At 36.6% G+C, this 26,235-nt stretch overlaps 1 protein-coding gene across 2 annotated transcripts in view; it reads right to left on the reverse strand.

Annotated features, from left to right (window-relative positions):
- GABBR2 (gamma-aminobutyric acid type B receptor subunit 2) overlaps nucleotides 1-26,235 on the reverse strand; it is a 474,253-nt gene that overhangs the window by 213,363 nt on the left and 234,655 nt on the right. The gene's annotated exons all lie outside the window — the stretch shown is intronic.

Consider the following 26,235-nt stretch of genomic DNA (forward strand, 5'->3'; position numbering starts at 1 on the left):
TCCTGACAAGGTACTAACATTTCATAAGCAGGTAAAGGTGCGGGGAAAAGGATACTGTTCAGGAAATCATGTATTGAATGGTATCAAACTTGCTGGCCATTGCAACTGAAGACAAAACCTTTATGCTTTGTCACTCATTAATGTGCTTTTATGCATTCATCTGAGCTTAGGGTCAGCACAAGATAAAGCAATTAGATGCTCTTTTTTACCAATTTTTTTTGACATATCATTTTCATGCAGAGATGGAGTTTTTTTGTAAAGAAGTTTTTTTTAATCCAGTGATTTTTTTGTGAGCCACCTCTTTCAGTGATCAGGTAAGCTCTGTATTGGACATCATTAGTGATCCTAAGTTTAAAAGCATGGCAGGAAAGAAATTAAAATGAAACATATATATTTGACAAACTTTCTGGCAAGGGTTTTTTTTTCTCAATGCTTCAGAAATAAAATGACAATCAGGGGAACGGTTTGCAACAAATGCTTTCAAGTCTGATGATATATATAACTGAGAGTGGACTAGTAGTATTTAGCCAATTTCCTAATCTGTGGTTGGCCCTTGAAGCATGAGCAAAACAATTCCTTTCCCCTTGATTCAATTTCTTCCAGGAGTGCATAAAATCATTGATGTAAACAACCTGTCTTTCAAGGTGTCAAGAAAAAAGGAAATTGTCTGAAGCACTGGGACTAGGAGCTCAAGCCCTTTCAAGAGTGTATTAAAAAGTAAATATGAACTGCTGAGGTGATGTTCAGAATTGTTCTCATGAGCTTGAGTCCCTGAAGATTTCAGTTTCTAGCTCTGTGTGTCTGTAGAAACAGCAACAGCACATTATATTTCACCATCATAGTTTTTTTTCCCACTGCTTTTGTAAAAATGAATCAGAAGAGACGGCACAAAGCCTTTTAAGGACACTGCATTAAGCAGCGTTTCCATCTCTTCACCAGTGCAATTTCAGATGATGTTCTAAAGTAATTTCTATTTTCTTTAAAATACATTAAACTCAGCAGAGAGCAGAACTGTGCAGTCTGTATTTCATTTCTTCTGATGATGACCCAAACGACTGCAAGAGCTACAACCTCTTCTTTGTGCACTTCCTGCCCAGGCTCTGTCACGTTGGCTGGACACAGGAGATTACTTTGTTTACTATGTTTTTTCTAATGAGCAGGCAGCCTCTGTTATTAAGAACAGAGCAGGTAGCCTCTGTTATTAGCCAGTTCTTCACATGCAAAGTAGAACACACTGTCATTACCCCTGTGCAAGTGCTGAGCACAGTATCTTCAGACTATTATCTTTCTAAGTGAGGAACTTTAATTCAAAACTGCCTTAACAGGAAAGGGGAATTTAAAAAGGCACAAAGACCAGACAGCTTTACAAATCTCCTTTTAAGTATGAATACCTGTCAGTCTTGGACAATTCTTGCTACTGGCTAGAGAAAAGGCTATGACAGCAGACTCATTCCCAGTGTTAAATGGCTGCTCTACACCTGAAAATTCCCAGGCAGAAGTGTGAGCTGATGCTGACCAGGAAAGACTATTTGAATCAGCTAAAAGATGAGGGTTTTTTAGTGAACAGCCATCCGTGTCTAGAACACTAAAACCGATTTTCCCTCTTTTTGCTCAGTACAAGCTCTTACACAGAAACTCAAAATATTTTATTCAATATTCATAAAATGTTTCTAGTGATTAGAGGATTTTAAACTTTTCTTTGGTAAATCAACTAAGGCAGTTCAAAGCACAGTGGAACTTCCAGGACACTGACTTTCTAGTACATGTTTCCCAGTGACAGTCACTGAAATGGGTCCCTTTTTCATTTCAGAATGAAACAACCATAATGTTTGTTCATTTAAATTTACAACAAGCTTCTAACAGCCTTTTATTTTAGCCCAGTTGTAGTTTCAGCTCTATTTGACAACTGTCAGAATTGCTATGACATTTAAGATGGCTATTTCTGTAAAGCTAAAAAGCCTAGATTAAGCTATTTCCAATGCTAGAACTCTCAGAACTACTTTTCTTTAAAACTTCAGATTTTTGTCTATATTGCTATCAGAAAGTATTCCTGAAGACAGCTATATTTGATGATAATGAAGTAGAAGCTTCATCCTCTTCTATTTCTTCTTTACTGCATCCCTCCAGGTGATGCTTTCATCAGCATCAAATTCTGACTGAAATTTGCAGAGAAGAGCATTATCATTGCTGAACACAGATTTGAACAGGCTTGGCAGTGGCAGGAAGGAAGTCTAACCAACATATTCTTAATAAAATCAAATTCATCCCTTTTCATTGTCTATTTTAATCCTTCAGGCTATTCTAACCTGTGCCAACAACCTGCAGAAAATCAGTGAGATATAATTGGCATAGTTTTGACACTTTAAGGATTCTCCGTTTATATCTTTGTAGCAGTTTTGCTGAGAAAAGATGGCAGACTCCAGATTCATTGTAAAACAGTCAGATCCAAAGATGCTAAAGAGGTTCAGTTTGGTTTCTGAGTTGGGAGTAATGAGCATCATATACCATTAGATCCTACACAACATCTTTCCAGCTGGCATATGTCAGAGCTCTCAAAGGTGTAGCTCTCTTCATAAAGCAATGCTTAGAGTAATGGTGTTACTTTGGGATCACTTTTCCTACATTTTCAGAATACTAAAATTAAGGCTTACTGATACTTAAATATCTTCCCACTGTGATGAATGCTTAAAAAAAACTTGTAAAATACTTTGTTATTTCAAACAAATACTCTACCCAAAATTAATTAAAAATCAATGTCATACAAAAATTTGAGACATATTGAGTCACTTAACAGAGAAAACAGTGCATTTTTAAAAGAAATATACTATTTGAGAACTCTTTAAGATTCCCTATGTATAAGATGATGGAGACGAAAATAAGACAACAGATAATATCTCATTGTTACCCCTTAACTCACGCTAGCTAATTTGCCAAAATGAGAATAAATGCAAGTTATTAGTAAACTGAGTCCTCTTTTTGGTTTTCTTCTAATTCAAAGTAGTGTTCAAAGTCCAGTCAGTGATACAAAATAGCTAAGGGATAGACATCTCTGTCTCTTTTTACCCGTGCCCCCCAACATTCCCACATCGAAGACGGTATTTACACTATATCATGCAGGCTAATTCAGATGCACCCAGGCAAGGGAACTGGTAGATCTACATAGGAAAAAAGGATTGGTTTCAGCCTGAAAGTACAGTCAGATTCCCAGACTACCAAGCTTGGTCTAGTGAATCTCCTTTCTCAGCTCAGACACTACAAAGCTGCTTCTGGACAAAAAACCAACCAGGCAATCAAATAAAAAAACCCAACAACCAAAAAGACCCCCCAAAGCAGAAAAAATAAAACAAACCCACAACAACCCCCCCAAACCAAAACCAAAAAAACAACCCCCCCAAAGAAAAATAAAAAAACCCCAACCAAACAAAAAAAAACCACCAGCAAAACTAACCAACCAACAACAAAAAAACCAAAACAAACCCCCCCCAAAACAATCCCTTCCTGAAAAACAAACAAAAGGATTTGCATGTATCTTTAAGGTACTGCTCCCAGTTCTTGCTTCAAGAAGAGTTCAGGCAGAATCAGCGAGTAAATTTGGAAATGGAAGGGAATTACTACGATCAATGCATTTGCGTGGGGCTGTATTCATATCTAAGTCCTTGGGGTAATAAAACTCAGTGTGGGGAGGTTTTTTTGCTTCCATTATTTCCATCAGAAGACTGCTTCTGAACCTGAATCTTCTCATCATTTTAAGCTTTCCTCTAGCTTTTAGGTTCCTCTTACTTTTGGCCATATACTTTTAGGCACACAGTATTATTTGGAGGAGCTTTCCCCCTCTTTTTTTAGCTGATATTTATGCAGAGAACAAGTAGTTCTCCACTCAGCATACTAGGTATTATCGGAGCTGCAACAGGGAGACAAAAAACAAACCAGCTCAGTTATCTTTCCATCACAAAAATTGGTATTATATAGGAGGTAGACTTTTACCTGCCTGGTCTGAAATGTCTCTCTCATGCACAAAGTGTATAGGAACTTCATGTTCCAGAACATAGGCAGGGATTGGTTTTCAGCATCCTGCAAGTGAGACTGGAGAGGAAGCAAGCATTCTGGGCTGCTCCTCTTTGAACCCTGGACACCTAAACTCTCTTTAAATGCCTCTGGTATGTCTAAAGTAGACAGGTTAATGCTCTCCTCTGATTATTTGGCAAACAACACAATTCAGTTATTTAATACTTTAGAGAATTTGAAATTGGTATATCCCTTTTACTTAATTGCAATGAAAAGGAAAAAGAATAAATTTTAAAAGACATACAAAAAATGCTTGAAAACAGGAAAAATGCACAAATTTTTCCTAATGAAAAAGGGCTAAAATAAGTTCTCAGATTTTAAAAATACTTTATTTGAAACGAAAATGTTAAATATTGTCTTTTGAAACTGTAAAAATAATTTTCTACATATTTTTAAATACTGAAAATACTAATACTTAAATTTTGAAAAAAATATTTGAGTGTGTCTATCAAAAGGCTGATGGTGTCAAAATATCACTCAAAAGAGCAGATAATCTTTAACTCATAAGTGCACTCTTTAGAGAATAATGTGCACAAGTGTACACCAAGTTCCCCAATTTATATTCAGAAAAGACTGCACTTATTTGAATACAAGGTGAGGTTTCACTTCCCTCTCAACAGTGGTACCCCAGCCCCACAGACCTGAATCCCGCTGAGCTGTGCTGAACTGCTGTTAGAGCCTCAGCAGTGTACTCTAGCAACTGAGCAAGCCAATGCCAGGGCAAATCCACTGGGACCACTGCTGGCAGCACCTCAACCCGTGCTGAAGGAAGTCCTGAAATTGAAACTGTTCTGCAGAGGGTGCTGAACTGATTTAAAGCTAAGATTTTCAAAGACAAGCACAGACACCCAGCCATTGCTTTGCTCATTTTTCTATTCCCAGGGAAAGAGACAGTTGCCTCACACTCAAAAGCCTCATCTTATCAGCTTGGCTGATTTCTTCACCCCCGTTTAAGAGATCAGACCTTCAAGGTATAGGAAGCATTACAGTTGGAAGAGATCTCACTGGAAAACAGAGAAACTGTTGTTTAAAGATGCAGTACTATTCATTTTCCTACAAGAGATCCCACACTACAAGTTCTAAATAAGCACCATGAGTTGAAGCTCACGCTGACACCTCTGTAATTAAAGCATTTCAGCATCAGGCGCTTGGCTTCTTGGAGAGACAGCAATAATATCTAAACAGCCTGAAGGAAGACAAATGACAGATTCCATTATTTTTTCTGGCTATCTCCAGTATCGTAACCTTTTCCTTATCTTGGTCAACACACTCACACTGAATGGAATGGGACTAAATTTCTTTTTAATACTCTGACAAACTGCACTGCTCCGTACAATAGCAGCAAACCTCGTATTCACAGCTGCCCTTAAAAATCAGTTACTTCTATTTTTTAACACTCATCGTCAATCATCTATGTTAATTGGCCAAGAGTATGGCATGCCTATAGAGTATTAAATGTCCCAAAATAACTAATGAGAATTCTTTTATTTCATCTGTCTCAAATGAAAGTGGTATTAGAATAAGAAAGTGTCTCCTTCTCTGCCACTGGCATTCAATGAATATTTATGATGTTTTTCACTATATTGCAGTGATATGACAATGTTGAATTCCAGCTAGAATGAGGATACAGCACTTAAAAGGAGATTCTACTCTCTTTCTATCACTCATAAAAGGAATTAATAATTGCAAAACAGCTAACAAACAATTACTTCTCAAATTAGATCTTATTTATATTCTATGCTGAAAAAGGAATCTCCTAATGTGTAGCAATAACTATCTTTAAAAACACTAATAATGTGAACACATTTATTAAATATTTGTAAAACTATTTTATGCATAGCACTAATGCTGACTGATCAAAGCATATGTAATTAATGGACAAGAAAACAATCATTGCAATAATGGAAATCCTATTAACATATAAATTATGTTGTTTTCAAAAACTTAGAATATTCATATAAGGAAGATATCTCTTATTCCAAAACATTTTTTTGAAGCCATTGAGCCAAGTCAACTTCCCTGGAAGGGCCATATTGCTGTGTCTCATGGTATTAGAAAAATCATTATCCTCTGGAGAGGTACTTGTAGGAAATGATTAGGAAGTTTCAATGCAGATCTGGGTACCAGGTGGTACTGTTGGGCTATGTTACTGTCCACATTAGGTAAAGGAATTTATGCAGCACTGTTTTTCAATCCTATTTCTCTCTCTTCTATTACCATCCACCAGATAATGTACATTGGTAACCCCTAGAGGCAAAGAGGGCTTTATCTATCATGGTCTTTTTTTCCTCATCAGAAATCTTCCCTCTACAATGTGGCAGGGGGACTATACAGGAACAGTAGAGGTGAGGCATTTGCTAATGACAAAGGGATTTTTTTGACTCAATGTATTCAGAAAAGGAATTTTACTTACTAAACCCTGACAGTAATTTTTGGGCTGGAAGCCAGGAACAATTTCCAGCACTCTCTGACTTATCTCCCAGGGTGGACACAGCCTGTCCTACAGACAAAGACACAATGTTCAGACTCTTTCCTGACAAGGCATGTTCATACTCTTGAAGAGAGATACAGTGTTCATACTCATATTTTAAAGACTGAATTTTATTTGCTTCCCATACAGTGCACACAGGGAGTAGAGAATCCAGTGATAAAGCTGCTCTTAGTTGCAAACCTTTTTATATCTAAGCCCCAGAAGACTATCAATATCCTATTTAAAGGTGATGTCTGGAGAGAAAATTCATGTCTCCAGACATCCTAACCAGTATTTGATCAACAGTATCATAGAAAATATTTGAAGTCTTCTACTGACATCAGTGATGTCTAATATAAATTTCTGTCTCAAGACAGCATTCATCTTTTTTTTTTTTCAAAATGTGTCCAAATAATGACTATTTTTTCCCAGAACATGCACTACTTTATTAATAAAGACCATAATTTGGAGATTTTCTGAGCCTTTGAACATCTTTAAGATTTATTCCTAGAAGTTGGGCCACTTCTCACTTCACCAAGATTTTAGTAATGGAATTTTCCCATGGAAAGTAATGGACTAAATATTCTAGATGATACCTAAGAGAAACTTTCTTGCTAACTTCTCTCAGTGAGAAGGATGAGACTTTTATTTTGTGTGTGGACTTCCAGATGCCATTGTAACATGTCAAAACAACATGCATTTTACATGGGGCTAAATATTCCCACTGAAATTAAAGCAGAAGCCAGCTGCTGTCTTTATTCAATAGTGCTGAATTTATATAATGTACACATGCAGTAAAGCGCTATGATAACTCTTTGTGCCCTCATGAGTAAAAATGATGGTCAGGTGGATATAAAACATTCCCTCTTTTAAAATGTATAAATAGATTGTACTAAAAAAATCAGTTTTTCACACATCACAGATATACTTAATAGTACATACAGGTGAGGAATAGGGAAATGACAGGCAAAGCATTCTCCATTCTGATTGTTTATATTTAATGAAATAATTGTAATTTCCATGTTGTAATAGTCTAGTAGCCCAGCACATCAAATATATAGGAGTTAGTATGCTATTTTAGTATTACAGAGTTTTCCTCTAAAATTTTCATTTTATCAGAAATGGTTTCCTAAAAGAATAACTCCAATTATAGCTTGAGATGAACCATCTTTAGCTCCAAATTTGTCTAAGGAATCTATGGTAGGAAAAGTAAGTAGTCTTCAAATGCCCAACCTTCTATTGGAGGTTTATTTTAAAATTTTCTGCACATCAAATGCTATAAACCTCCTGCTTCTGATTCTCTTCTTCCCAAAAGGTATTAGTTATAATAAAATTGTCCTTTTTTTTTTTTTTTTACATGCATTAATTTCAATCAAGATTGTTTGGTCACTGTATACAGTCAAACAAAGTTAGTATATCTGAGAATGGTGCTAATCAGGGAAACATGTTATCATTCCACAACTTTAGTCCACCCTGTAATGAACTAAGGGTGCTGTCATAGTAAGCACTTCACAACTCTTTAGGCCTTTTGTTTCTTTCCTATTACCTATGTCTTTTACCCAATGTAAACAGAAAATCAACTGAACAAAAATATTGTCCCTCAACATTTAAAATAAGCAGCAGATTTCCTCAGAGCAAGGTACATTCAAGAGTCTCGTGTTAGCTCTCCTTTTCCAGTTTAGCCTGCAAACACGGTAAAAACTTCAGCAAGCATCAAATCCAGGAAAAGCTCTCATGTTTTGCCAAATCTGCACTTTTTTCAGTAAGCAGCAAATATGAGAAGTTTTTCATTCAGACACACTGCATGAAACACCATTCATTAAAAAGAAAGATCATGCAGATAGCTGTTATAAGGATATGCATTCAGTAAGAAAATGCATTTAAATTCTATTATGCTGGCTACACTTCAAACACACTCCACAACCGCGCGCTGACTCTCGTGTCTGACCTTCAAACAAAGCCCTCTCACCATGCAACAATTGACAGAGGCTATCACGGAACATATCTTCAGGTAAAGTTCCAAATGGTGCCTACTGCAGAGCAGGCTTGACTCAAGTGCTGCCTCTGCAGGGTGCTGTATCATGGTTCTCACATGCCAGCCCAAGCCCATTGCTGCTGGGTTATTCTACCTCTGCACCAAGAAACAGCTCCCTTAAAGGGCAAGAGAGCAGTTCTCAGACTCCAAGTTCCCACCCGTGCTCAGTTTACTGTCCAGCAGAGTGGGTTTGATAGTATCTCAGAGTTGAAAAGGAAACAGTAAGACAAAATGAGGGGGGGGAGCAGAATAGCAACCCTGAAATAAGAACACGAGACACCGTTTTTTAAGATGAATCATCTTTCCTTCTTGTATATCCTGGATGGCTAATCTGAAGAGAACTATGACCCCTTCTGCTGAAGCAAACAGTGCCATCTGGTTTCTAATTAAGTTTTACTTTTTCTTTTTTTCACCTTTTTTAGCAGTATGAAGACATACAGCCCTTAAAAAACTGCTGGTTTGCAAGTTACATAATCTTTAAACTTAAACTTTGCTCTACGGTGAAATCAGGTCAGGTTTTTCAAATAGTTTGTAAAAACAACTTCCTATGAGTAGCATTCGATGTATAGCTGTTCTAAATAACTAGCAGGAACAAGCTTCCATATTTCTCCTGTTAATTTATTGTAAGTCTAATAACCTGTTTTGGGGTTCGGAGGGTTTCTGAAAGTGGTTTCCACTTCACCCAGAATTCAGAAAAACCCACAAACTCTTACAATTTCTTTCTGCTTACATAGGTAGAATTTAAAAATGCCAACAATAGCATTATAGTTTTGGAAAGAATTTTGACACATCCAACTTTTAAAGAAATATTTGGTATTTTAATGTTAAAAACCTGCCATCAGTCAGTATGAATGCATGCCAATTACTGCACATTTAGAAGAGGTATACAGCAAATATGAGAATCACTTGAAAGTTTTATAAGTATCATAGAGCAACACACTGGACATACTCTGTCAGTAAATGCATCTTTGTTATTCTGTCTGCAAAGAGACTTCACCAAGGAAGCCTGGAGAGGGTTCCAGGTGTACCCATCTACATCACTACTACCTTCATGTATTTGATTACAAGATTAAGATAAAAAAACACACAGGTTTCAGGAATCTGGAAATCAGGGCAGAAAAATAGCCCGTGTTTACAATAAAATAAGGTATATCTAAACAAATAATCTTCAAACTAGAGGCAAAGAGGAAAAAGAGTGAGAAAGATAAGAAAACTGCCCCATCTGTCTGGAATAAGCTTCAGAATAACTTGTATTGAGAAAACTCCTATCCCTTACAAACACTTCCACTGCAGAAAGATGTGAATTAATGAAGAGGAATTCAGAAAGCCAAAACACAAAAGCAGCTTTTGCCAACATCATGAACGTCCAATACTATTTCTCCTCTCAGATCACAGACTTTAAATCAATGGCCTAATCACTGCCACATAGCTTCCCAACATACACATTGGTAGAGGAATTTAAATTAAATTAAGTACATAGGGATTAATTTCCTGGGGAGGATTAAGACCTTTCCATCTATACAGAATGGTTGAATAAGAAGTGAATAGAGATATTGTCTAAAATATTTGAAGCAGGCAATCAGTAAAGGAAAAAGCTTTTTCATTTAGGAGATGTAAAGGTAAAGAAGAACTATAGCAGGAGAAGCAGATTAGATCTACAGCACAAAGGCGAGGAGAGAGAAATATATCTTTAATAAAGACTTCAAGCTTTGGTCATGACCAGCAGAATTCTTTTGCAAACACAAAAAATAGGAGCAAAAGATAGTGCCATCTCAGAGCGGAAGAGAGGTGGTAGAGATGGTGATCAGGTGCATATCCTGGGGGGGGACACTTCAAGGCTGTGCACTACAGCATCTGAAGAGCAAACTACGCACATTTGATAACTACAATCAGTGTTTAAGTCAAACAGACAGTGTTGTCTGATTTCTGAATGTAAACTGGGCTTTATTTTGGTTGCCAGTTAACAAAAGATAAATGGACATGAACTTAAAGCTGCATTTAGCTAAAAAGTTGTGGCTATTAAAGGTAAATTCTCATTGTTATAACTAAAAGAATTGAAACAACAAAATCTTGTGAACGTGAGAGAGATGAAACATTTTGCCATGAGGTAATTAATTTTAAAAAATGGAGAAAACAATTGACAGAGAAAGATAGCCATCCCTCTTTTCTCTTCTTAAAAATCTCATTAAAGCATGAGGGAATTTTTTCTCTTGTTGTCCTTCCTGTATGAGATCCACTGCTGAATGAGTTTATACTAGTGACGCACAGGGCATTTGGAGCACCTTCTTTCCTGGCTACTCTTGCCTATGTACTGCCAGGAGTTACTGAGCCTTGTGGAAAGCAGCCTGAGATGTAGTTGGTATGACAAACACAAGAGAAAATAAGGTTTTTATGTTGTATTGGGATTGCATTACATACAGCTGTGTTTTAATACTAAATGAGAGGAATCCATGGTGTATGTATTTTAAAAAGCATTTGTAGATCTCAAAGAATAAAGCCAATGTAAAATTACAATAATAACTTCAGCTTTATTATCTCCATTTGAACTCAGGATATTCTGTGATTCTAACTTAAGATGATAAAATACATGCAGCCTGAGAAAGCCTAACACACGATATCTCTGATGTAGGACTGCCTCGCATGTCACTTGGAGAAGTGAAAAGCATGTCACAGACTAGTTTTTCAGCCATGGCAAGCCCCCAGGCTGTAGCATGACTTTATTTAAAAACCTAAGCCTGACATGCCTTTAATTTCACTGAGATGCACATTAAAAATTGTATAATATTTGCATTTTATATAACCAAGTTTATTCTCTCTTACTGCTAGCATTTGGGATATTGTAAAACAGTTCCACAGAGAGAGGAGACTGAATGTTAACTCTTTAAGGGGTATGTTTTTCTTACTTGAATAGAACCTACCTTGCAAAACAAGGAGCCTACTCTTTTAAGGTTTGATTCAATACGGCCCTTCACTAGTCCATTTGGAATACTCACACGTAATATTCAGGGTGCTCTTAAGCACTTCACTTAAACAGAGCCTAACAGAAAGACAAGTATAAGCAGTTTAAAATGCTGAGAGAAAATACTTTTCAGAAATAAAATATCAAATGCAGCTGTTCTGCCCCGATGTTTCTAAGTATCTGTATTAAGTAGAGAAAAATATTCTATGTTTTTTAAACATTTGGTTTCACAGTACATATTCCCTTGATTTACAGTGGAGAGATATGTAGTTTGACATTTGTAGATGAGCAACAGTTAGGATCTTCCCTGTTTATTTTATAATTTTTATGGAGTTATTTCTAATACCACTCTTTTTTATCACTCATCATTGTGACAGCCTTTGACCAATTTACAAATTTATCACATCTAAATTCACTCCTCATCTAAAAAACCCTGAACGTATAAGACAGATAACATGATTATCAGGATATACATAAAATGCATCATCATCACTTTCCTGTGGCAATACTTTATAGATGTATTTCAATCAGAAATACAATATGGTATGGCTTATGCTTAAATACATATAAATAATAAGTTTCATAATAAAATCAATATTCTAAGTGCTTAGCTGCATCTTTACTTGCCTGAACATTTTAACAGCTGACATTTACTCACCGAAGCCCACACAAATACAGAAACCTAGATGTTAAAAACCTCAAATGCCCAAACATAAAAAAACCCAGACTTTTTACCCCCATTAAAACGATCTTAGCTTCATGACCAACCAAACTCCATGAAAGTCAGGACACAAACTGGGATTAGATACCCCACTATGCCTTGCCCTAAATCTCAATGCTTTCATCACTCAAGCATCCACCAGAGAACTACAAGCATAAACGCTTAAAACTCTAAGGACTTGGCGGTGCTCCAAACCCACCTAGAGGAGCCTGTTCTATAATGGATAACCCACAACATATCCAAATACCTCTTACCAAACCAGCCTATATACCACCGTCACCAGCTCATCCCTAAACTGAGGGACTAACAGTGAGCACAACAGCCATACTACGCTAACAAGACAGGTCAAGGTATAGCTTATGAGATGGAAGAAATGGGCTACAGTTTCTAACATAGAAAATTCCATGACAAGGAATGCGAAACCACTTCTGAAAGGCAGATTTAGCAGTAAAGCAGGACAATAATGCCTCCTTTAAGTTGGCTCTGGAGCATGTACATACCGCCTGTCACCCTCCTCACAAGCCATAATCATTTTCATTCCTAATAAACCCCCAAGCTAAAGATGAGGCAAGTCGTAACAAGGTAAATGTACCGGAAGGTGCACTTAGTCTACCAAGACGTAGCTATAACAAAAGCATTCAGCTTACACCTGAAAGATACCTGCTCCACACCAGATCGTCTTGAAGCCTAACTGTAGCTTTATATGCCACCCACCAGCATATAAACCAAATCAACCTCACCCACTAAACTAAAACATCTTCACCCGACCCAGTATTGGCGATAGAGAGGTACATCCAAGATGCGATAGAGACCATGTACCGAAAGGGAAAAATGAAATAGCAATGACAAACCAAGCACTAAACAGCAAGGACTAATCCTTGTACCTTTTGCATCATGATTTAGTAAGAATCACCCAAGCAAAACGCTAGTTTAAGCCTACCATCCCGAAACCCAAGTGAGCTACTTATGAGCAGTTATTTACTGAGCAAACCCATCTCTGTTGCAAAAGAGTGGGATGACTCGTTGGTAGAGGTGAAAAGCCAACTGAGCTGAGTGATAGCTGCTTGCCCATGAAAGGAATCTTGGTTCTTTCTTAATTCACCTCCAAGGACCCCACTCAACCCACATGAAGTGAATTAAGGGCAATTTAAAGGAGGTACAGCTCCTTTAAAAAAGAATACATTCTTTCCCAGCAGATAAGCTAATTCACACCTTAACTGTGGGCCTTCGAGCAGCCATCATCAAAGAGTGCGCCGAAGCTCTACACCAAAAAAAAATATAAATTCCCCATGACTCCCTCTCCCTTAATAGGCCAACTTACACTAGATAAGAGGATTTATGCTAAAATGAGTAACTAGGGATCCCCTCTACAGTGCAAGCTTACATTATCACATTATTAACAAATCACAAGATATTTACTAACATTAACAAGACCAAATATCACAAACTCTGTTAACCCACTCTGTTACATTTTTCTTCCGTCCTTCTGTCCATGTATATGCTATTTGTAGTAAGAGCTACAGAAATTCATGAGCTCAATGACTCAGATGCCACTACTCAGGTTTTAAGGGAAAGCATGCTTAATATTCATGATTCATAACACTTACTTATCCAAATGTTTTCTGAACCACATCTACAGGGATTTCTGTTCCCACTATCACAGTTTTTCCCACAGCCCAGGAGCAGCTGGGATGCATTTTAGAAGTGCTCTGAAGCAGGTTCCCTCCCCTCCCTCATAGGTTAAATGTTGACTCAAATGGGGGAAATGGCCCCTGCTGGGTCCCTTAGGGCTTAACACCTGTGTTATGGAAAATAGACCTAAAGGAGAAAGAAAGAGCTTGCTTTGCTCTACACTGTTAGGTAATACCAACTAATGTATGTCTTTCTTCCCATAAACTTTCCCCTTACTTTCTGTAAGAGGGAAAACTTGAAACTAATATGCACAGGTCTGAAACATTAGGCAGAAAACTGAACACTGAATCTTTTCTAGAATACTAATTGCAGCTTTTAGGCCTCTCTAAAATAACCTGCATTTTCAACATGGAAACTAACAGAAAACATCATCTAGATGCAAAATTTCCACAGTGCCACATTAAAACAAATAGCTTTAATATCACATAATAAAATCATGAATCAATTAACATCTCCAGAATTTACAATAGAAAGGTCCTTACAAAGCATTTGTGATGCTGCTGAGGTCTACTCACAACAATCAGTATGTTATCTAGTATTAATGCTGTGTTGGTTTGTTTTGTGTTCATATAAAGGGACTGGCAAACAATTATTATTCAGATGTATGTGTAGCTTGACGGATTTATTCCTAGATGCAATTTAAGTGATCTATGTGTTCTTACCTGAGGCAATTTATATCTTTAATCCCCGATTAAATTTTGTGGTGCCATAATTGCTTTTCTTATATTTTTGCTTTGCTTCTATATCAATGAAACTGTCATAATGGAGAAGAAATTGCGTAGCCTGACACCGGGAAAAGATTTTAATTAAAAAAAAGGAAATTAACTGACAAGTTAGATATTTTGGGTCTCAAATGCCAAGCTTCAGTGTCATTCATAACAAAAGCACTAATAACAAAATTTATGAGATATGAATGTGATCTTAGAAAACTCAATGTTAAGAAATTCCATCACTTCCAATTAGAAAACACCATTATCATTGCAGCCTCCTTTGGAGACACTCAGATGCTTCTCTGGTCTACAGCAAACATCTGAGTTCAGCAGAACAAGAACCTCTGGGCTACAGAAGAACACCTCTGTCTCACAAAATTCACATTCACCTGAGACGTGCACTTCTGACCACTGAAAATTCCTTTCCCCTTTGTAACTCCTGAAGAACATTTCAACCAAACATGAACAGTCACCAGGCACATGCAGCATCACCACCATGCATCAGAAGGCAAGTCAAGCAGTGGCACACAGGACAAAAAAGTCAGCTGGGGGAAGACCTTCAGTTCTTCAGACTTCAGAGGCAAATCAACAAGCTATTTCCTCCACTGCATGGAGCAGGACCCTGTCCCTCACCGAGGGTGGCTGAAGGAGGGAGGGAAAATTGCCAGGGTCTGCTGCTGTCTCTTACTCCTGGGACAATATTCTTTGCAGTTTCTAGCTGTGGCTTTTAGCTCTGTATATTTTGCAGCACTCACAATGATGACTGCTTATGCACAACATCATCCTAATTATCAAACACAACTGAACCACTGTCTAATTCAGCAGTCAGAATGAATGAAGCAGAATTGAAATCGCACAGGCAGAAGAATTTTCCCAGAAGTTTTTGATAAACAATTTACAAGGTAGAAAAGGTGTAGAATTTACAAGGAATAAAATAATATCTTTATTTTTCAAAAATTTCCAATTAAAGGTTTGGTTCCTATATAGTTAATCTAAGCAGACAAAAAACGATCTCTCAGTCCATCATAGATGGAAAACCACTGTAGGTTTTGCTGATTTTGAAATACACTATTATGGACCACTCTTCCCTCAAATCATTCTCTATAATCTGTTGATTTGTGCTGATTTACTCTGGAAAATTCTTCAGTTTTTCAGCATTACAGTGATACTCAGAATTTTACATGTCATCACTGTAGAGTGTACTCTTCTGTGATGAGGAAATGTCAGCCCTGGACAGCTTTATTTACACATTCTATGATATTGTTTAGCTGTAAGTTCCCTCTTCAGATTCAAATTACCTTTTTTTGGTTAGAGCTAGGTTTCTTAATCTATTTACTTTTTATGACACCTACTGACACTAAATGAGTGACATGATACAGAAACTGTGCAGGTTTTGCTCAGAGTGAAGGGTCACTCAGTCAAAAAGGCTTGATCACGTATAAGTAAGAGAGCTGTGTACAGCTTTGTTTGTCTTCATCACAGACACAAAATTAAAGGTTGTCAAAGCAGTCCAGCAAGTTCTTGGATGAGAGGCAGGAAGACTTCTTAAGAGAGACAATAAAGTTTCATGAAGCTTTGACTAGATATTGAAGGCTGATATATAAAAATATAGATGCTGTTGGAAGGATCAACAGCACAGAGACATGTGAACTTCTATTCAGACTGTTTGAAAAGAACAATCTGATTCCTGACAGTGGTTAGTAGGCATGGTTATAATTTTTGGTGCATTTGAGGTCAATACTTATTAAAAAATTGGAAAAAATACTGTCACACAGAAAGATTCAACAAGTAAAACATGACAGCTCTGAGATTTGATTAAAACTGTTTATTAAAAAAATGAGACAAGAGCCTGCTTTCTGTCCAGTGCTTTGGGTTCATATGCCAACAACCTCAGCTGTCACTACAGACCAGATATAAAGTGGGTGATAGTGTAAAAGTCAGACACCTAGGATTGTTTTGCTAAAATTTATAGATCAGAAATACTTACAAATAGTTCACATTAGGTGACGGGGCGGAAAAATAAAAAAAAATAAGGCAAACTCCTTTAATTTGCAAAGTACTGCCTTTGGCTTCTGCCTGCTATGTCAGAGCAGATCTGAAGCTGGGACACAGCACAAAGGAACATGTCCTGTACTAAAGGAGCTCCACCAAGGGCCTTGCTGCAATTTCTACTTCATCACCTTTCACAAGTTTCTTCATGTGAAGAACTCCAAGGGGGAAGTCCTACCACACCATATCCTCTACTATGTGCAAGATCTTTCTTGTTTTATGAAATCTTAAAAAAAGAACTCTCTCTACATTGCTATAGTAGAGGCTAGACAATGCAAAACCTATCCTCATCACCAGCGGCAGCTGAGGAAACAACCTCCTATAAGAAGATGGTGGGGAGAAGAGCAGAAGGTAACAAATACAGAAGTTCTAAAAGCTGGCTCCAAAAATACTAAAAAACTATTTGAAAATATACTGTGCATTTGTCCGCATTAAATGTCATTATAATACTTAAATTTTCTTGTGTTTCACTAAAATGCTCGCAGGCTCCAAGAATCCTATTTGCAACTGGAGCACCTCTCCAAGGAAGAAAACTAGTTCATCATAGAAATCATGACTGTCAGAAAAGAGGAGCAGTGATGTATGAAAATATAATCCATTGAACATCAGACCTGACAACCCCAGAGCATTTCCAGGCTAAGTCAGCTAATAATGCCACTCTTAACATTGCAGGTGGATTCACACTCAGCAAAATGACATATTCAAGTTAAGGAATATTTTTGCCTAGAGCTGTCATAAAGACTAACAACAGCAGAGAGTATGTTAATTGGTGAAGCTAAAATTTCAGAAGTACTGCAGTGTGAACAGAGAATTAAAATACAGTTCTGAAAGTTAAGGGTTTTTTGCTGGCCATAAAGTAAAAATGTCACATTGCAAAATATTCCCCAAGGGAAAATTTTGCTTTTAAGTGCACACAAAAATTCCCACCAGGCTAAATTCTAATTCTCGTAACATTAATGTGGGTCACTTTCACTGAAGACAAAAAAGACTCCTTTCAAAACCCTTTTAAACTTGTCCACTGATGGGGTAACCCAGATGAAAGCAGAACATAAATTAAAGTTTGCCAGGCAACTATTCAGCAGTGGAAAGAAGTATATTTTACCGAAATCAATTGATCTTTGTGAATATGGTTCAAAAGTTATCATAAAAATGTACTTATTTAATTTCTTCTCTTAGAGTATCCAAATCAGTGCTGTAAAGGATAAAAATAAGCATGTTAAAACTAATTTTATCCTTCATAATTTATTTACTAAATGAACCTGCTTTCAGATCTAAGCATATTTAGAAAGATATTTATTATTTGTGTGCTTTCCTCATTCTCTAAACTCTCAAGAAAGTCAGATGTTGAGAAGATATTAGAGTAGTATGATGACAACCCTTCAAAAATTGTAGAAATCATATTCTTAAGATTTCGACATACTGGCTTATGAATAGTCTTCCTGTTTCTTCAACCTTCATAATGTTATCTCTATGCTTTGAGATTTCTCGTTTATCTTTTTTCTGTGTTTTACATTCCCAGCCAACTGATACCCAGTTAAGAATTACACTGTTGTGCCAAAGGACTATACATAATGAGCACAACTGATCACTAAAATATTCAGTATTTCTTTGATTTACATGATCCGCATTAAAAGTTGCAGGTTTTTATAGTCATCATTAGACATTACTTCTAAATTGCTATACTCCACCACATCATTTTAATTGCTCACAGCTATTTGACATCTGAGTCATGAAATTCCACGTAGTATACTACCTAGACACATTCTCTAAACGTGCTTGAACAAGCTCTTGAGACTAATCAAGAGCTAACTACCTTAGAGCACTACACCTGATCAACACTCTTAGAATATAGTCATTAATTCTAGAAAGCATTTCAAAAGAAGTTTCTTTTAAATTTTCTATGAATAAAAAGGATTTTGGAATAACATTTTGAGTTGTATTTGCAAATTATTTATTAAAGCACTTTGCTAGGTAAGGACCACCTCCTTCTCACAATGAAGTTAAAAGAGCTTTGCCACCGACTCAAAGAACAGGATCAAACCAGTAAAATCTTAGTATACTTTGCCTATGAAGTGAAATAATAATAAAAACAATGTCTATTAAGAGAAGGGAGAACAATAATACTAAAATTTTGCATCTTTATGGTACTTATTGTCCCAAAGAAGTCCTGGTGTAAAGCTAGTAAATAATAACTTCCTTATCCATCTGAAATCTCAGTGAGGGTTTTAGGTACACAGAACAGAATTACCAGAGCTGGAACATTCCCAAGGCAGCAGGGCTAACATCTGTTCCCGTGGAAAATAAAACAAGAACTGTAATTCCCTCAAGCACTCAGGAATTCAGTTTTATACTATTTCTAAAATATGTTTTCTCTAAAATAATAGTGGTTTTTAACTCCAGAATCATGACAGAAAGGCATTCACATCTCAAACTTTAAGCTAAATCAGGTACTCCTGTAGTGCCCTCTTCTAGGAGAGGAGAGAGATAAATCAGAGACAGGTCTGAGGAAAGAGTTTGCAGATTCAGGTTGATGCAGAATAACTAATTTTGCTGTTCTGACCACTGTACCTAGAAAGACAGGATGGTGCACCTGAAGGCTGTACTGTTTGGTGAATTCATCCCCAAGAAACCGGGCAGCTGAGGGCTTGGAAATATCCATGTAAGACCACTTTGCTTGTAATTTCAAATGGAGACATAGCAGATAGTAGCATCCCTAAATTTGCCATGCATATTTTTTCCTTCTCTTAGGGGCACCAAATGCAGGAATAACTATACCACTGCAAAACAGTTACTCTGGAATGTCCATAATTCATAGATTTTTGCCTATGCTTCATTGCACCACCTGCAAATACGCACCTGGAAGTATGGTTCAGCTGTGCCTGTACTAGCCTGCACTTGAGTCACACACCATCTGCCAAGTAGCCATAAAGCAGCCTAGCTGACTCTTCAGGACCATCAAGCTCCATCTAGTAAACACTTACACTGTCCATCTTCTAAACACATCCATATCTCAACATATTTCTGAGGAATGATCGTAATCTGTTAGTGATATGCTCTTCAACAAGGACAGTTAAATCAGTTTCAAGAAAAGCAGTCAGGTGAGAAAATGTTTATTAAACTCTAAGCAGTACTAAGCAAATCAGAAATAGAACAAGAGATACTGGAGACTGGAAACTCAGAATTGCTCAGTGATGCAGATTAGATGAACGCCTTCCAAGAAATCTTTTTCCTTCATATTATATTCTCCTAAATGCACCTTCTCCTGCAGTCTTTCTTTCCAGACTTGTTCCTCTCAAAAAAAAAAAAGGTGTGTGTGGGTAAGGGACACAGCTATGGATACAATTTCTCTCCCAGGGCTTCTCCACCCAGAACTCAGACTCTGCTGACACTTCATCTGTTCCCTCTCTTGGGAAGGGGCAGTCCTCCTTTACAGGCAACATTACTTGAAAGGGCCTTGAAATAATTTTAACCTGCACTATGTAATCACAGCACTCAAGTTATGATACATAATCCTAGCAAGGCTACTGTACTGACTGACACAGTATGGTAGCTATCACAGCTACCAAGAACTGCATCAGGTCCCAGGGCAACTAAATCACCTTGGACTTTTCTTTCTCCATCAGACTTCAATTTCCCTCTGCACCTGCCTTAACAGGAGTGTTCTAATCTTTCCTTGGGAGGTTGCAGCTGCAGTTTCAGTAAGACTAAGGGTGACATTTCAAATTAGAACTTTGCAACATTGTCAACATCACATACCTTGGACCACATTTTCCATTTTGGATAATAATTGCAGGAAAGACTCTGTCAAAACAGTTCTTTATAGCATATATTGCAAATCCTTAGGTCTTTCCTATGGCCTTTTGTATGATGAAGAGAGATGTGTATAATCTCTTGCTGATATGGGATAATCACCAGAGATCCACACTGATGTGTCATCTGCCTTTGATCATAAGATACTGACATTTTTTGAAGTCACAGTGTAGATGAGTGGAGCTACTCCAGGTTTTCTATAAGTTTTAAGAGATGGTATTTCATTGGTACGATTGTTACAAGCCGGTCACTTCTTCATAAGTGTCTGTAGGATTTTATTCTATCACCCTTTTTCAACAGGCACACAAACAACATTTCCTATCTCTTAGAAAAAAACACCAAAACACCTTGGTGAAACAGAGCACAGGGCTTTACCACAGTGAAAGAAGGTACATAACATTTTTCCTTCTTCTTCTACTGAATGCTGAAGGAGTGTCAAAAGAGCAGCTTACCTACCTAGTACTTCTGACTAAGTAGAACACAAAAGGCCATCTAATCATCAGGAAAAACAATCTGCTACTTATGCAACAGGTACCAGAACCTGTAGTTTCATATAGCATGTCCAAAATGTATACGCTGTCCACTCTTTCAGTATCCTTCTATTTTCAAACAGCCCTGTGCACCAAACTCAGAGAAACCCAACTGGCAGAGGTAGAAACCATCTTGAAAACTGTCTTTAAAACCACTGATACCTTCTCCCAGCTTAACTGTTGATCTGGAGTAGAACAGAGATCTCAAATATCACAAATACATATTTTTTTTTCTTTAGTCTTTCATCCTTCAAAATCAAGTAATATAGAAACAAAAAAACAAACAAACAACAACAACAAAAACCCACCAAAACCAAAACAGAGCAAAAGAAGAAAAAGTCCGAAAATATAAACCAAAGATGGATTAGAAACAGCTATAAAACAAATCACACTTCAGAAAAAAATAAGGTGATGGAATTACTGAAATGTGCTTGCTTTCTTCAGAAGCTTGTAGGAGAATTACCCTGTGAAGTACAACCTGCATCATCATTTATACAGTGCAATCACCTTTCCTTGGCTTTTTTTTCTTTATTATTTGTAGGGACTTCCATACTTTGTACACAAAATAGCAACAAAGCAGCTTCTAGGGCATATTAAACATTATTTTGAACACTATCTGGATACAGAAAAAATTAAATACAAAGCAGAGGAAGCTAAGAGGCGGTAGCTAGAAAATATTTCACTAGCTTTTCTATAAATATATGTTGTTCATTTATTTTCATCAAATATCCAGCTATTAAAATGACAGATGCTGCAGTAAGTGTTCTACAACTTCAGACTAAAGCCTTTTTTCCTTTGACACCTACTATAACTATTAAATCATCAACTGCTGATTAGCTTGAGGGCTAATCTTTGAAATGTCATAGTTAATTTCAGTTCTCACTTTAAAAAGTTAGGATTTCCTTCTGGATGCAGTTTTACACTGTTGGCAGATGAAAACATTTGCACTGAATTTTCCTAACGAGCAAACATTGCTTATGACCTTATGCAAACTTGCTGATGGCTTACTTTAAGAGCTCTCTATTTTGAGGAGTCTCCTAAATGAACCAGCCAGATAGAGAGCAAATTAGTTCACCAACCCAGTTCACTCTTCTCACTTGCTCATCTGAATTGGATAATGCACTGGAAGTCTAGAGGAAGGAAAGCAGTAAGAGATTCACTATGTTAATCTCCGCTCAGTTAAACTGAGATTCAAAATTCAGGAAAAACAAAAAGCTGCGTAGGGGGTCTTGCACACAGCCAGACCCCAAGTATTTTTCTCTCTTGTGCTACACAAGAAATTCCACAACAGGAATCAAGTTCTGGAAAATCAAAAGACAACACAAGGCATTAAAGTCGGCATAGTTCACATTCATAATCCATGGGTCTAGGTGTGGAAAACAAACAGATTTGCCAAGAGTTGCTGGGGTTGTGAGCATCTCCATGTGTGTGCGTACATACATATAGTTTCCTATGTGTTTTGTTAGCTTATTGTACTCCCTCAAATCACTCCATTAGTATTAATGTCTAATTACAAATTTTCAAATGCTCAAAATTAAGTCAAAATTTGAATCTAAAAGCATTTCTCAGGAACAGATGTTAAATATTCCATTGCACAGTAAACCTCCACCTCTCCCACTCCCTCTTATAAAATTAAATGTATTTTTAAAGCTCTACTCCAGATTAACAAGAAGTTGCTTGATTGAAACTTCTGCCCTCACCCCAATACTATTTACCCTACCTCAGGCATATCAACAAAGAAAGTGGAGGTAAGTTACTAAGATAAATCTTCAGAAACAATCAGCATCAAAATAGAAAGTGAACTTCATATAAATAAGCATTTTTTCAGTTATGAAACATGACTGGATCCCTTCAAATGCAGGATGCCAGGGACAGACTTGAAAGCTATTTCATGGCTGTGGTTTCAATTGCGTAGCAGCTACTGTGGTGGAATTTTACCCTACTGTGCTAGTGTCTTTGGTTCACACAAAAGGAAAAGACAACACTGTATTTAATTTTCTCTCTCCTCCACTGCAATTCTTTTTCCATTACACAGAAAAAAAGAAGGCCATGAGGATGAGAAATAAATTAACAAATTTGAAACCTGATTTATAATAGCAGATAATAGCAATAATTGCAAGGAGAGAATACCCCACTGCAACAGTTATAAGACTTCAGGCATAAAACAGTGAGAATGATAACATTCATGACTTCGCATCAGTGACAAAGGTGAAACTAAAAGAAAATTAGAGAAAAACATTTTTAAAAAGCAGTGACATTTTTTGCATAAAAAAGGAATTAAAAATTACCTCCAACATGCACTGTATTTTTCCCACTACCTGGCTACCCCATGGAACCAATACAAACTTCTACCATTCTGAGAACAAAGGAGGTATTTAATACGCCAGCCTTTCAGTAGCTACAGGGGACATGCAAGAAAACTGGAGAGGGACTACTTATAAGAGATGTAGTGATAGGACAAGGGAGAAAGGATTCAAACTTCAAGGGAGTGGGTTTAGATAAATATTAGGAACAAATTCTTTATTGTGAGGGTGGTGAGACAAAGGAACAGGCTGCCCAGAGAAGCTGTGGATGCCCCATCCCTGGAAGTGTTCAAGGCCAGGTTTAAAGGGGCTTTCAGCATCCCTGTCTAGAGAAAGGTGTCCCTGCCCATGGCAGGGGGGGTTGGAACTAGATGACCTTTAAGGTTCCTTCCAACCCAAACCGTTCTATGACATCTTCCCAGGTATAATTAACCTTTTTTTTTTTGCTAACAAATATCAGTGCTGCTGTAGTTGTAAGTGTATCAATGCTGTGTAGCCATTGATAGTCTTTACAAGGAGAAAAAAAAGGAAAAAAATTACTAAAACAAAATCCTTCTGTTCTCTAGACGGATTTCAATTCAGTATACTCTAAATATTACTTGATATCCTGAGAAGACAGCACTAATTCTTCATAAATTTTTAAGCCTACAAGCTAGATAGTGCTATTATGGTAGTACTACACAAAATAAAGTTTGACTTTTCTTCTTCTCTTTTTTTAATTATCCTTTAGACAAACAATCTTGCTGTAGGAGAATTATTCTAGCTCTATGGAAAATTCTCTTCGGCTTTCATACATACTTGATGAGCATGTTATAGGTAGCATGCTATAAACTGCTGAGTAATTAAAATGAAGATGTATACATATCCCAGATATATATTTTGTCTCCCACCACTTTATCCCTCTGTACTGATTCCAAGTAGTAACAGAGACCTCAGTAGATCCTCCAACTCTAAATTACTTTCATTGCTTCTACCAACTATATAAGGGAACTCCTCAAACATTTAAACTGTGCCAGAATAAATTGTTTGAATATTTCTCATCTTCCATTTTCTAACAGTTAGGTTATCAGAAAGAATGTGTACTATTTGAGAAGAGGGATATATCTAGCAAGGAAACAGGCACCTTGTACTTTATAAACCACTAAGGTGGTGGTGTTGCATTCAGTTTACACAACTGCCTTTACCTGAATTAGGAGAAGTGGAAAAATAATGTCCAAAACCCTTTAAGGTATTTTCCCATTTCAATAACTTTCCCATTTATAAATAATTAAGTGTTCTGATAACCAAAGAATTAGAAAAATGTACACCATGAAGACCAAGCTAGTCCCAAATCAAAAGAACTCCAGTCCTGAAAGTTGGTCACTGCAGATGGACCATTCTAACCACACAACGCCTTACTCAATTAGAAAACAGACACCACCAGTGAATCTGACTACAGAATTAGAGTATTTAGATTAATAAAACTGTAGGAACATCCCTGCAGGTCTTTTGTTTGTTCATATTTCATTTCTTATCACAAAGTCCTTTTGTACCTGTAAAACGGTACCTAGTTTATCTTTGAAAAAGTGTAGCAGATAACTGTATTACTATTTTCTGATAATACACCAAATTTATGTTTCCTTGCTCTGTATTCAAAACACATAAGAAATCTATATGGTAAACATGACTTTGATATGCACAGATAATCAGATAAAGACAAAGGAAAAATAACAGAAGGAATTAATTTGCTATGAAAAAAAAAATTCCAGAAAGAGAGCAGAACACTCGGGAATATTTAAAAAATGTCCATATTTTTTTTTTCCAATAGATTTCTGACAGTAGAATTAGAATAAATGACACTTATGCACTGAGTTTCTGATGCATAAAAATAGGATTAGTCATGTCAAGTCTCTGGGCAATAGCCTTAACTGTTTTCTAAATGTTTCCTCCTGGAAAATAAAGAAAAAAAAATAACAGAAAACTAAAAGAATGATATTCTGTATAATCAGGAACTAGTCCACTTCATCCCAACAAGTCTTTTCAAAATTATTTAAAAATTCCACAAAACACACCACTCAACAGTTTGGTTTGCTATAAATAATTTCAAAGAAAATGAAAACTGGGTAAAAGGATTTATTATTTATGACACAACAGTGTTTCTGATATCATATTCACAGAAAGCATAAAGAAAGATGCCTCTACCTAATAGATTTTACATTTTTAGATTCTTGGCTACAGCTTCTTGTCTATCTTCTCTTACCTAATAAATAACATCACAGTTTACAATATTATTGGATGAGGTTTTGAATATTGATAAAATTTAGTCCTTTTTATGTCTTCTTTTTTTCAGAAACTCATTTTATATTTGGCATAGATACTCTTGAAAAAAGGAATGTCCTTTCCCTGTTTAGAATAAGTTTCTATACTAAAATACATTTTCTGGAAGAAAAAAAATTAGATTTGGCACTCCAAGACTTAAAACTTATATTGCAGTGAAAGTTTTAAATTAGGTCAAAAATTACAGCAGATTATTACACTGAAGAATAAAAACTTTAAAAATATTTCTGGTATGAATCAATCTGTTCCTTCAACTTTCTGAATACTTCAATGAAAGACATTTAATATCTCCTCTAAAACACTTTTTTTCCGTGCTGTCTGGAAAAACCTGAGTATCATTTGTTCTAATTATGTCCTAAGAAAGTGTAGCTGCTACAGATTTTTTTCTCTCCATATCTTGCACATTAAAATGTTTTTGTGAATTACGGGAACAGGAAGCATGATCCTTGTATGTACCAGATTTGGGCTGTGCATTGTCATTATGACTTGGTAGAGCAATGTTAAAGAGAAAGATTTTACAAAGCACCTCAGACATGCACTAAATACAGTGAATAATCATGCAGTAATTTCTTTGA

Source organism: Manacus candei, unplaced genomic scaffold (genome assembly GCF_025592945.1).
Source record: "Manacus candei isolate 608988 ecotype Guabito, Panama unplaced genomic scaffold, ASM2559294v1 h1tg000088l, whole genome shotgun sequence".
Taxonomy (NCBI): Eukaryota; Metazoa; Chordata; class Aves; order Passeriformes; family Pipridae; genus Manacus; species Manacus candei.